Here is a 13,678-nt window from a genome sequence, read left to right as displayed (position 1 = left end):
CCACAAATGGATTTCTGTGTATATTAAGGGTGTAATTTCTTCTCCATCCTCCACAAGATGTCCAGCGTCTTCATCAGCAGGGGGGATGTTTATTTAGGACGGCATAGCGACCATTTTTGACTTATTTCAAGATGTTGGCCTGTGATTGATAGAATTCTTGACCTTCTAATTTAATCTTCTTCAAAAATGGTTTCCAAAATAAATCAGACGTAACTGTCCATGAGGAATATTTTGTTTAAGGAATGTGTTTTTCCTGAAGCACTGATATATATATTGAAATTCTTAGATATATTCTGTATATTTAAGGATTTTAAATTACTTTTCCATGAGTTTGAGGGCTCTGGATCTGTTTTTATATTATTTTACACTCTTACCAAAGGCCTTACCTTTGATCAAAAGGACATATTCTGCTGATGTTCAGGTGTATATCAGTATGTAGTGTCTCTACTTTAAAGAGTCCTCTCCTGCTGATGTTCAGGTGTATATCAGTATGTAGTGTCTCTACTTTAAAGAGTCCCCTCCTGCTGATGTTCAGGTGTATATCAGTATGTAGAGTCTCTACTTTAAAGAGTCCTCTCCTGCTGATGTTCAGGTGTATATCAGTATGTAGTATCTCTACTTTAAAGAGTCCTCTCCTGCTGATGTTCAGGTGTATATCAGTATGTAGTGTCTCTACTTTAAAGAGTCCTCTCCTGCTAATGTTCAGGTGTATATCAGTATGTAGTGTCTCTACTTTAAAGAGTCCTCTCCTGCTGATGTTCAGGTGTATATCAATATGTAGTGTCTCTACTTTAAAGAGTTCTCTCCTGATGATGTTCAGGTGTATATCAGTATGTAGTGTCTCTACTTTAAAGAGTCCTCTCCTGCTGATGTTCAGGTCTATATCAATATGTAGTGTCTCTACTTTAAAGAGTCCTCTCGTGCTGATGTTCAGGTGTATATCAGTATGTAGTGTCTCTACTTTAAAGAGTCCTCTCCTGCTGATGTTCAGGTGTATATCAGTATTTAGTGTCTCTACTTTAAAGAGTCCTCTCCTGCTGATGTTCAGGTGTATATCAGTATGTAGTGTCTCTACTTTAAAGAGTCCTCTCCTGCTGATGTTCAGGTGTATATCAGTATGTACTGTCTCTACTTTAAAGAGTCCTCTCCTGCTGATGTTCAGGTGTATATCAGTATGTGGTGTCTCTACTTTAAAGAGTCCTCTCCTGCTGATGTTCAGGTGTATATCAGTATGTGGTGTCTCTACTTTAAAGAGTCCTCTCCTGCTGATGTTCAGGTGTATATCAGTATGTAGTGGCTCTACTTTAAAGAGTCCTCTCCTGCTGATGTTCAGGTGTATATCAGTATGTAGTGTCGCTACTTTAAAGAGTCCTCTCCTGTTGATGTTCAGGTGTATATCAGTATGTAGTGTCTCTACTTTAAAGAGTCCTCTCCTGCTGATGTTCAGGTGTATATCAGTATGTGGTGTCTCTACTTTAAAGAGTCCTCTCCTGCTGATGTTCAGGTGTATATCAGTATGTAGTGTCTCTACTTTAAAGAGTCCTCTCCTGCTGATGTTCAGGTGTATATCAGTATTTAGTGTCTCTACTTTAAAGAGTCCTCTCCTGCTGATGTTCAGGTGAGAAACTCCCTCTGGAGGGAATCTAGCCTTTGTAGACCATTTACATGCACTACAACCTATAGACCACAGTACAGGGTTAAGAAAGCATAGTTGGCCTCCTTTAAGAAGACAGAGCAACATGAATAATATTCTAAGTGTCCTGCCATGTGGACTCTTTGCTGCTTTCTTTCCCCTCCAAAGCAGCTGTAAATTCACTTGTCATTCTTCGAAGTTTATCAAAGTTAATGATGCAACAGAAAACATGTGCAGATGAAGTGAAGTATCTCCATTTTATTTGCTGGTGTGAACAGGCTGTCATTCTTCTCTCTCCTCTGTATTTGTTTTTTCTCTGCGGCCATATTCACATTCTTCCATGCTGTCAAATGTCTCTTTCTCTTTCTGCCTTTAATTCACGGTTGTTTATACTTCCAACTTGTTCTATCGTTCCTTCTTTCTCCCTCTCACTGTGATTTATGAAAGGCTCCATTGTGGATGTTTGTTGACATTTTAGTTGTATCAGTTAGGATAATTTGTTTTTGGACACCAACTGGATGTCCATCGAAGCTTAAGCCTGGACTGCAAACGTCTTCCAACCGTGTGTGTGTGTGTGTGTGTGTGTGTGTGTGTGTGTGTGTGTGTGTGTGTGTGTGTGTGTGTGTGTGTGTGTGTGTGTGTGTGTGTGTGTGTGTGTGTGTGTGTGTGTGTGTGTGTGTGTGTGTGTGTGTGTGTGTGTGTGTGTGTGTGTGTGTGTGTGTGTTTGTGTGTGTGTGTGTGTGTGTGTGTGTGTTTGTGTTATTGTGTTGTGTGTGTGTGTGGTTTGGTTGTGTGTGTTTTCAGGGTATTTAGGGTAATTGGCAATGGGTTCAGAATGCCGGTAAAGGATAATTGTCGGTAAGGTCTCAGTGTGTGTGTTTGTTCATGTGTGTTTGTTCATGTGTTCAGTTGTATGTGCGCGTACATATTTGTGTATTCATGGTGTACCTGTGTGTGTGTGTGTGTGTACTGTATTTGGGATAATTGGCAATGGTTTCAGAATGCCGGGAAAGGAAAATAGTTGGTAAGGTTTGTGTGTGTGTGTGTGTGTGTGTTTGAGGCTCGGTTTTCCCGACAAGAAGCTGGAAGTTGTCAGGTGGAGGGGATCAGATATCTGAATGCTGATTGGAGGTTATTGAGTGTGTGTGTGTGTGCGTGCGACAGACAGGAGGATAATTAGCTTAATGGCTCAGCTAAATCCTACTAGAATCCCTGTGAAGAACACACACGTATACGAGCTGGGATGGGATCGACTGTCTAAATAACGGCGTACTGTTTCCATACTGAGGAAGAGGGCCGGTGGCAGTATTCCCAGCAGATATTCAGCTTTCATTTGAATTGCCATTATCATAATCCATCCTCGTATTGATTGTGTCCTTGTGTTACCCGTTCCTTCAGTCTCCTGTTTCACTGCATTTTTAATATGTTTACAGATGAATGTGTGTGTAACTGCATTGAAGCAGCTGATTACGTTCTGATCAGAGTATATATATTTATCCATTCTTAAAACAAATATGAAAATGATTATATGTTGTGTTTGCCTCCAAGAGGAAAGCGAAGGTTGTCCAAAGAACATCAAAAAAATGTTAATTGAAGGATTTGAGTTGCCAATTCAAATGTTCTTTACTTTTTTAGATATTTGTTATTTCCAAGGAAAAGGAAAAACCAAAGTTAGGTGACTACTCTGCCTTTTTCTGGCAATAATCTTAGGCTAATCATACAAATATTTACCCTACAAGTGGTTATGACATACGACGGTAAAGGTTTACAGTAAGCAATGATTTGCAGTTCAAAAGATGAATCGTTACTTGATTTAAAATGGACTAAATTTGATTTAAAATGGGCTATTTTAATCATGTCGGTACCATAAAAGCAGCTCCTTACCTTGTCACTAAAATCCTATTATCGCAATGGTTATATTTAGTTTCTTTATTCAACCAAATGCATCAAAAAATGTTGGTTTCCTGGTGTGTAGTGACGACCTTAAAGTTGCTAGCATGGCAATTGTTCTTCTAACTTTTTGCCTTTTCTATTGTTTCGGGCGTCTCCTCTGACAAATGTGTCATTAGCCTCCTTAAGCATTTAACACACTTGCCCTGTGTCTCACACACACACACACACACACACACACACACACACACATACCTCTCATCTTGTAATAATTAGTGTCAATTGGAAACGTCAGAGTTTGTTCACAGCTTCCAGCTCTCAGGTCATACCCTCGTTGACACTTTGAGTTATCATTCCATCCTCCTGTCATTTAATTAACGTTTATCTTCACTGTGCTTTATTGGCATAAGGATCAGCAAATGCAAATGTCATCTAAGTGTACGGATTGTAAACAGATTCACCTAGAAGCCAAGACATTATGGCACATTTAGGGATCACTGAAACAACAGATTGACATTTAGATTGGGACTAACGGAAAATCACCGATGTTATCATTGGTGGAAAGATGATGCGCTAAGCGGCATATACAACGTTTCTGGAAGGGACTACACATCTTAAATCTTCCACTTAAAATCCCTCCCTAAAGGGTTCATAATTGTTCCTTACAGTGTCTTTCCAGGGCTATTTACTGCATGATTTATCGTATCTGTAAGTGACTTTGAAGACAACAAACATCAGTGTGCGTCAGCGATGTTTAGAGTCCAATCTTCTTGAGGTGTCCTCACTCTTGGCCGCATGTATTACCTCCTAGCTTCTGCAGTTTAAAAAGTAGACATCCAAATCTCTAAGGACACAGGTGTCATGATTGTATTGTACTTAAACTGCTTCTTTATCTAAGTCGTGTCTGAATCCCTTTGTGCGAAAAAGACAGGAAGTCCAAAACAACGAGAGGGGTGTATTTAGTCCAACACAACCTCAATGGTTACCTAAACTTTTCCCATACCTCACATTGGCGTCACCCATTGCAACTGGGCATCTCCAAACGGCTGACCTGGGTTTCCACATTAAGTCACATCACTCACGGGGATGCGCACAACGCTTCAAAGGAAACTGGAAAAGAGCCACAGGATCTGGTCTTTTGGCGCCTGTTAAAAGCAGCTAGTCTGAAAGCACCTTAAGAGTGACGGATCACACTGACGATATTCTCTGGAGCTCACCTCTAGAGCAGCGTTTTGTCAAAACTCAGTTTAGTCTACACCTGGATAGAGAAGGATGGAAAAGGCTCGGAAATGAAAACAGTCAGAGTTCAGAGAGACAATTAAGTTCATCAGCTGGACGAAGCCATTGAACATGCACACTAGATAAATACGTACTAGAGTTACTTGCTTGTTTGCACAATGCAATTCTCCTGATTTAAAGTAGGACTGCTATAAAAAGGGCACTTTATCGAACAAGTTTGAATTGATTATTGTCTTTTTTTGTCCTTTAAAGAGGCCTTATTTAGCTTTTTGGAGTTTTCCCTTTCCCTGAGTGTTATATAGGTTTTAGTGCATGTAAATGGTCTGCAAAGGGAAAAATCCCTAAGTTGAACTACCGCCACTTCTATTGTTTTAAGATGCAGCTGTGCTGATCAACATCTTAAATACAGATGTTGGCACAAAAAGCCTCTCATGCCTCATGTTCTTTCCTGTAAAACATCAGTTTCTATACAGTTGAGTGAATGGAAAAAGCTTCTCTGTCTCCCTCCTCCCATCTTTGCGTCTTTTTCCATCGATTGATTGCATCTTTGATTATTGTGGAAAAGTTTGAGGTCACAAACACACACACAGACGCACACACACACACACACACACACACTCACTCACACTCGGTAGTCTCAGGGGAAGGGACCACAATCATGTTTGTCTCCGAGCAGGAACTAGGGAACGTACATTGTTTTCAAACCAAGCGCTCCCCACAAATATCTCCCCCTCAGAGCTCAATGGGAGAGGATGCATTTTAGGGGTGTGTGTGTGTGTGTGTGTGTGTGTGTGTGTGTGTGTGTGTGTGTGTGTGTGTGTGTGTGTGTGTGTGTGTGTGTGTGTGTGTGTGTGTGTGTGTGTGTGTGTGTGTGTGTGTGTGTGTGTGTGTCTTTGTGCACTTGGACTTTATGCATGTGTTTAAATAACTTTGTTTGTGTATCAACATGTGCTACTGGGATTTTCCATGCATTAACATATGTGTGTGGATGTTTGACAATCTGTATGTTTGTGTGTGTGTGTCTATGTGTGTGTGTCTGTGTGTGTGTGTGTATTAGCCAGCTTTCCAGCAGTGTAAGCCCCCTCCAGTGTCTTGTGGCATCAGATGAACTTCAGCAGAGGTTCTGGGACACAGACCAACATCCACACACCAGCCAACAAAATGACAACAATAATATTTTAACCCATCGTGTTTTTTCTTATTTTTCTATTTTTAAAAAGGGGCTTACATTTGGGATTTGATGACGGTAGGAATAAGGATCGATGAGATTTAAAAGGCTGGCAGAGTTTTGCTGAAGCGAGGCAAGAATAGAATCTGGATCCAATCTTTGATTTTTCCTTTTGGCCTTCACATTTTGTCTTGATTACATCTTGTTATGTATTCAGTTTCTATGCTAAATGCTAACGCTACTGTTTGAGGCAGTAGTGATTAAGCCGGTGTTGTGTGGTTTTTAGGGTTGATTGAAGACATTCGAGTCTAAAGCGAACTAAGCCTACAGTAATGCTTTATCTTAAAAAAAGGAGCATAGCTTTTCTACTGGGACCTTTTGGGGTACGTACAGGACTTGTACTAGCTCATATTGTTTTAAAGGTCCCATGTCATGGCCATTTCTACTGATCATAATTCCATTGTTGAGGTATACTAAAAATACATTTATATTGTGCAATTTTCCAAACTCACAGCTGTACTATAGTAGCACTGTGTTAGCTAATGGCAGTGCAACAACATTTGCTAACTACTTCCTGCTCATTACTGATCCCAAATGTCTCTCCGTTGAGTTTGTGTTGGCGCTGAAATGGAGTGAATAACTTTGAACAATGACAAGCTTTCAACACTTGGCAGCATTCAGATCTTGACCGCTTGAAATCTGCATTGATGGGAATCACAAGCGTCATATATCAAAGAGCGTTACATTATTTTAAACATTTATTTGGCTTCTACTAATTTACCTTGGTGGTCCGCCTGGATTTTAGCTCTGATGGGAAGCAGTGGATGTGTAAATGAACTCTTCAAGTGTCAACACATGACAGACTAGCATAGTGAGGCTTGGATTGCTTTTGTGACAATGTCAGAAACTGTTGATCGAAGGAGTATTTTCTCTTCTTCTGTTTCACTCACAGTTTGGTGGACAGCCAATCGCTGTGGTATCAGTCACTCCACGCTTTCTTTTTCCGGTATTTCCAACAAAAACAGAAAAGTGACAAACCGTTGATGTGAAATATGGTTCTGAATCAATCTGGTATAAAGACAGGAAGACTTCCTCATACTTTCTGCCTTCTTAGTCTTCTGATTTGTCTCGAATGACCCGTCCATGTGGTGAAAAGTAGAAGTTTACCTGGCAACAGATGCTGTTTTCGGACCATTTGCGACTGTGTCCTTAACGGTAAAACTGCTTCAACTGGTGGAGTAGGTTTTACTATGAAAAGGTTATGATGACATTATTCGGACATATCCTAGCACCCTTTCACCATCTGGCAATCAACTTTTATTTAAACCTAAATATTTTGAGTGTTTTCCCTTTTATGATTATCCCCCCTGATATGCAAATTATTTTTATGAATTTTAATATATTTAGTCTGTAAATATGTGTGTCTATTTTCTTTACCTTTTTGAAATTATTTTCTATTCCTCAATTTGTTTTGCTTTCGGGTTTAAGCCAGACGATAGGCATGTTTCTGTGTTGTTCTTTATTAACGTGTGCTGCCTGTATAAGAAAAAGGTTTGTATAAATATATATAAATAAATAAATATGATAAGTTAAGAAAATACAACAAAAATTAAAACCTCCTTCTAGAGATTAAAACTCACTCTTGTATGTTTACTTAAGGCAGTATAAACACATCAATAGACTCACCTTGTGATACTTTGAATTCTTGAATAAAATGCCGTTGATCGCCTGTGCATCAAAGCTTAAAAAATAAGGAGAAAAAGTGTGATTCTGTTCGTGAAGTATTCCACTTTCTATATCTTGTAGTTTTTGTGTTTTTGAGCAAAGACCTATTTGAAGAAAGGTGGTACGATACCTCTCGTTTCTTTCCACATCAGGTGGATTATAACCCAATATTTGTACCATCCTCACACCTAGTGCATGCTGGGATATGCCACCAGCCCTTTCAACACCATATAGAGTTTGGGAAATGAACTCTTCACTTCTCTACATGTTTGTTTCTTTGGTTTTGTTGGGTCTTTCTTCTGCTAATGAACAACAGCGCTTCTCCTCCTTTCCATCTCTACATCTGTCGCTCTCTTTCTCTCCCTCCCTCCCTCTCTCTCCCTCAGTGTCTTGTTCTCTTTTCCATAATAATTAGCTCCCCTCCAGCCCGACTTCAAACCCTGTGGTCGGAAATCTGCATTCCCAGGATGGAGAGAGGCTGAGAAAGACGAGGCTGAAAGAAGCCATTGTTCGTCCACAGCTTCAGATAAGAGCCTCACAACTGCAGGGCGAGTGTAGTCAAAATATTCGGAGGGAGTTCACGATGGCACTGATAAAGAAGCTGAGTTTCCCCCAACAATTTAGATGTTAATGGAGCGATAGCGGAGGTCACCCAACACACAAACCTGACACACACCTCCTCCTTATACTCTCCATGTTTCCATATTTTCTTTCTAGTATCTCCTTTCATTCTTTTCTTTCAATCTTGATTTCACTCTTTCTGCTTCTATCCTTCATTTCTTTACCTTTCAGCCTTCTATCCTACCCCATTTATTTATCTCTTGTCTCCTTTTGTCCATTATTTATTACCATCTTACCTTTCTTTTTATAATTGCACTCCCCATTTCCCACAATTTTTCCCATAATTTTCCTCTTGCTTCATCAAAACCTTAAAGGTGGGGTAGGTAAGTTTGAGAAACCAGCTCGAGATCGCTAGAATTTGAAAATACACAACCGGAGAAAATCTGCCACTTCCTCACAGAGCCCCTCCTCCAACACACACGAACGCGCACGTGACCAATGAGGGCCGGCCGGGCCGGCTAAAATGATTGGTCGTGCTTTTTACAGTACTACGGCTTCCACAGATGACATTTTTTAATGGATTTTTTGTCAAAGCACTTCAGATATTCATTGCTATCGGGATGTTAAGAGCATTCCATGGAATATAACAAAAAGTGTATCTCGAGCCGGTTTCTCAAACTTACCTACCCTACCTTTAATTGTTATCTCCCCTTCACCTCAATTATCTTATTCTCTTACTTTCTTCTGCCATTCCCTCTTTTCTAACCCTTTCCTCGACTTTGGTCTAACCCCCCAGTCTTTCTTGCCTTTTTAACCTCACATATTCTGCTTCTCCCCCACCTAAAATACTTATCTTCAATTATTTTTCCCCCCTCCCTCCTTTCCACATTAACATTATCTACCTTTTTCTCTAAACGTTATCTCCCTTTCTTCTCTTCTTCACATTCTTTCAGTTATCCTCTGTCTTTCTGTTCACCCTCAGTTTGTCTTCTTTCTCCTTCACTTGTATCCTTTTTCTTTCTCAGTGGCGAACCGTCAGGGCCTTCAAGGTATTCAGAGAATACCCTGGAACACTCAGATAAAACAAACAAAAAATCGATTTAATTATCTAAATAAAATGTATATAAAATGAATAAATGAGAATCGTATCTGTGTTGTTGATCAGTTACGTTGATTTGTTTCTCCTTCTCGGACCATGCACTACGCATTTCAGTGGTTTTGTGTTAGAAAAGAAAGCAACCAATCAGATCTTGTTCTGGGTCTCTGGGTATACATCCTTCAACCAGGTATTCTATATCCTTGATAGAATACCCTGGCCGTTGCACTGAATGAGAGCGTACCTTTGGACTGACAGTTTGATCAACCAATCATATATTGATTTGTAGCCAATGGGCGTATTCTTTCAGAGTTTCCCTCGGTTCCAGGGTATTCTAGAAGGCCCGCTAGTTCACTGGCTCAAGACAGAGGATCTAGATGAATGCCACGAAGCAATTCATGCCGTTTTATTGTTTTTAACGTTGAAATGGCAAGTGCAACAGGTGAAGATGAAGTTGTTGCGGAATTGTTGTGAGTACCCTTTTCAAGACGACAATTCAGTGAAAAGACGGACATTATAACGCCGGGGGGGGGGGGGGGGGGGGGGGGGGGGGGGGGGGGGGGGTGTGTGTGTCTACAGAAGGTCCAGTTGTGATAGACACGGTTCGCCACTGGTCTTTCTCTCGCTACACAACCCTTAATCTCACATATACCCTAATCATAATTTCCTTTTCCTATCTCTTTCTCTGTCCAACTGTCATTTCCAATCATTCTGAGAGGATTTTCAGAAAAATATTTTTAAAAAACTGAATGGCAAGACCCTTGAAAATGTCAGATATGTAATAAAGGAGAGATATCGGGATATATCAAAAATGTGCGTCATTGTGGAAACATATCAACCAATGGCTATTAGCAAACAGCTCTGCCCTGGTGGTATCTGACATGTAAAATGATATAAGGGTCAGCTCTCCATTATCAATCAGCTGCATTGATTATGGATCAGTCTCAATCCCCTCGTGTTGTTTAGGGTTACAGAAACACTATAAGAAAGATTATGTTTATTTTTACTGTCAAGTGACGGTATTGCAATTGAGCTATTTAAGAATTCAAAATGACACTAAGGAAAGAGATACATATTTTTATACATTTTTAAGCCCATTTAGTAAATCACAAATGTTAAATTCCACCATATGATTTTATTCTTCCACATTTCTGAACTCAGGTGACTTGTGTGTATGTAAAGGATTACCGGAGTGTAGTAATATGTAGATGTCGGATCACGGCTGTCTTTCACGTCCGATCCTGAGGGATTCACTTCAAAGGATGAGCACGTCTTGGATTCACTTCACACACACTCACTGAATACATCTTTTATACACGCTGTTCCAGCTACTGTGCCGCATATGTGGTCTGCTTTATTATTTTGGAGACCTCTGAGTGTCTATGTTTCTTATATATCTATCTTTTTGACGACCAATTTGGATTCAAGACATTATGAGGACATCTAAAGGTGTTTTTTGGGGTAAATCATTGAGAAAATACTGCGATTAGACATTATGAGGACATTTAAAGGTGTTTTTTGCGGTTAACTGTACAGAAAAGACTGCATTTACACATTATGAGGACATTTAAAGGTTTTTTTGGGGGGTTAATTGTAGAGAAATTACTGCCTTTAGACATTATGAGGACATTCAAAGGTGTTTTTTTGGGTTAATTGTTGAAAGATTACGGCGTTTAGACATTATGAGGACATTTAAAGGTGTTTTTTGCAGTTAATTGTACAGGAAAGACTGCATTTAGACATTATGAGGACATTTAAAGGTGTTTTTTGCGGTTAATTGTACAGAAAATACTGCGATTAGACATTATGAGGACATTTAAAGGGTTTTTTTTGGGTTAATTGTAGAGAAATTACTGCGTTTAGACATTATTTGTGACGCTGCATAGCTAGGGAATTGCATGTGTGTACTGTAGGTCCTCACAAGTATAGAAAAACAAACATACACATGTGTTCAGGTGTGTCTGTGCTTGTGCTTTGAACTCAGTTTGACTCCTGCACCTGCTGAGCTGAAGACACATCATTATGAGTTCACATGAAGTTCACGACCCACACACACACACACACACATACACACACACACACACACACACACACACACACCTGTGGCAATCCCCGCAGCTTAACTGTGATTTCATCTTCCCATCATCACCTACGCTTCGTGTCACTTTTGATATCAAGCGTTGTTTCCTTTTTCTCTCTCTCTCCCTTTTTCACGTTACGCAACAGTGTCTTCCAAATGCTCACATCTCCTCTCACTTTCTTTTCTCCCTCTACTTGGAAAAGATTAAATAAATAAAGGGTTTTCTTCTGAACACCCCTTCAGTATGTGACAGGTGTCAAAATGGATGCCTTTTGTGTTGCCAATTTCACATTAAAAGTTCAGAGACTTGTTGTCGTTGGCTGTGTTTCCTGTGGCCTTCGGCAAAATCCCTCATACTTCAATATCTGCATCACAAGAGAGTCATTGAAGTTTTGCTGCATCAAAATCCTCTGTATTTATCTTTCAGGGCTTCCTATAATCCGTGTAATTGCTGACTTTGCCACGTTGTGTTCGGATTGAAATGTATTGACATCTATCTCGTGGATATTTGCCGTATTCTTTGGACTTTTTGTGCAGCTCATGTAACAATTGATCCAGTATCTTCTCCAAAAACTCTCAAATTGTCATCATATCAAGCTTAACAAAATGTTTAAACCTTAGTATTTGTGTCTTTAGACTGAGACTTATTTATTTTACGATTTCCTCCTACTCGATATGCAATACCCAGCTTTCTTGCCGCAGACTTAATCTGAAAATCGGAGATATTAAGCACTTTGTGACTGAGTTTCCCTCTGTGTTAACCTGGCTGTACGCAGACTGTGAAGTGATGGATGGACACATGAATGGATGAAGAAGGGTGCCGCCTTGTCAGATGGGAATTTCCTAGCAGAAATTATTACATGAATCAACTCGAATGTTCGTGACAGGAGAAATCCTGGAACTGCTTTTGTGTTTTGATCGGAAGAGGAAGGCAAATATCCAAAAACCTTTCACTTTGTCTCTTTGTCTTTCGATATCGTTTGCGAAAGCAGTGTCATAAAACAAGTATTTTAAAATAGCTCTACAAACATTGGGGTTCATGATTTGTCATCGAGACGCTGCAGCTGGTGCTTAAGATAGTTTTTAAAATCCATCTAAGAGCTGATGACACGTGATTGACAGGCCGTTAATGCAGGAAAACCCCACAATACTGCAATAAGGAAAATCACAGACCGAAACTCATGGCAATTTACCAAGAGACATTCATTCCTGGAAATACTGACACTTGTTCACGGACACACCTGCAGACAATAACAGGAACAAATGGTGAATATACACGGATGATTTCACAGGACATTAATCCCACACATTTAACCGATAGCAGGAAACACTGTCCCGAATTACTCAAACTTCCCCCTCTCTGATTCTGATATGTAAAGACAGTCATTGACCTCTTTTGATCTACTGACTCATGTTAAATTGATATTTCCTGCTACAGTTGACTGGGTGTCAACGGGTTTCTACTGCAGACACACCTTCTTTCAAGTGAAAACACTCCCAAGATTCTCTTTAGGGAAAAACGAAACTGAATGACATCGAAATCATATTTCCTCAACATGTTTTCCTTGAACCTAAACCAGCAGTTTTCCCCTGGGCCTCACACACACACACACACACACACACACACACACACACACACACACACACACACACACACACACACACACACACCATTGAAACTTCAGTCCTGACACCTTCTTGAACTGCCATGAAATTCCTTGCAAAAATAAATCAACACACAACCTTTCGTCTTATAGGTCACACTGACTCTTCCCAGTAATATTTGCTTACACTACTTGGTCCCAAACTCAAACTAATCATCTCTTTAAACACAGGGATCTCGTCATAATTATCAGTAACTTTCCAAAACATGATGTCCTCAACAAACCAGTTGCATAAGTAATACAAAACACCTTGCACTTATTGAATCAATGGGGAAATTGGGGTAAAACATTGACCCAAATGCAGCTGTAAAACGCGGATTATACTTTTATTTTCACTTTCAATTTCTCCTTTCGTTCATTTTTTATACTATATTTGAAATAGATTGTGCTCCGAGATGTAGGATTTATATATAATGAGAGTCCTTCATGATGTTTTTGGCGATTATTCAGTGTCTCTTCTCTGATTTTTCTCTATTATCGTCTCCACATCATCCAGTCCTGAGATGGATCGTCACACTTCTTCTCCCAGAGCGGTGTGATTATATTGACTCAGTCTGCGTGCTGATTGGTTATCATTTCTCATGATCCCTTATACCTTCAGCTGAGGGTTCACATGTGTGCT

The sequence above is a fragment of the Trematomus bernacchii genome, unplaced genomic scaffold, assembly GCF_902827165.1.
Source record: "Trematomus bernacchii unplaced genomic scaffold, fTreBer1.1, whole genome shotgun sequence".
Classification (NCBI taxonomy): domain Eukaryota; kingdom Metazoa; phylum Chordata; class Actinopteri; order Perciformes; family Nototheniidae; genus Trematomus; species Trematomus bernacchii.
Note: the sequence above shows the minus strand (reverse complement) of the source record.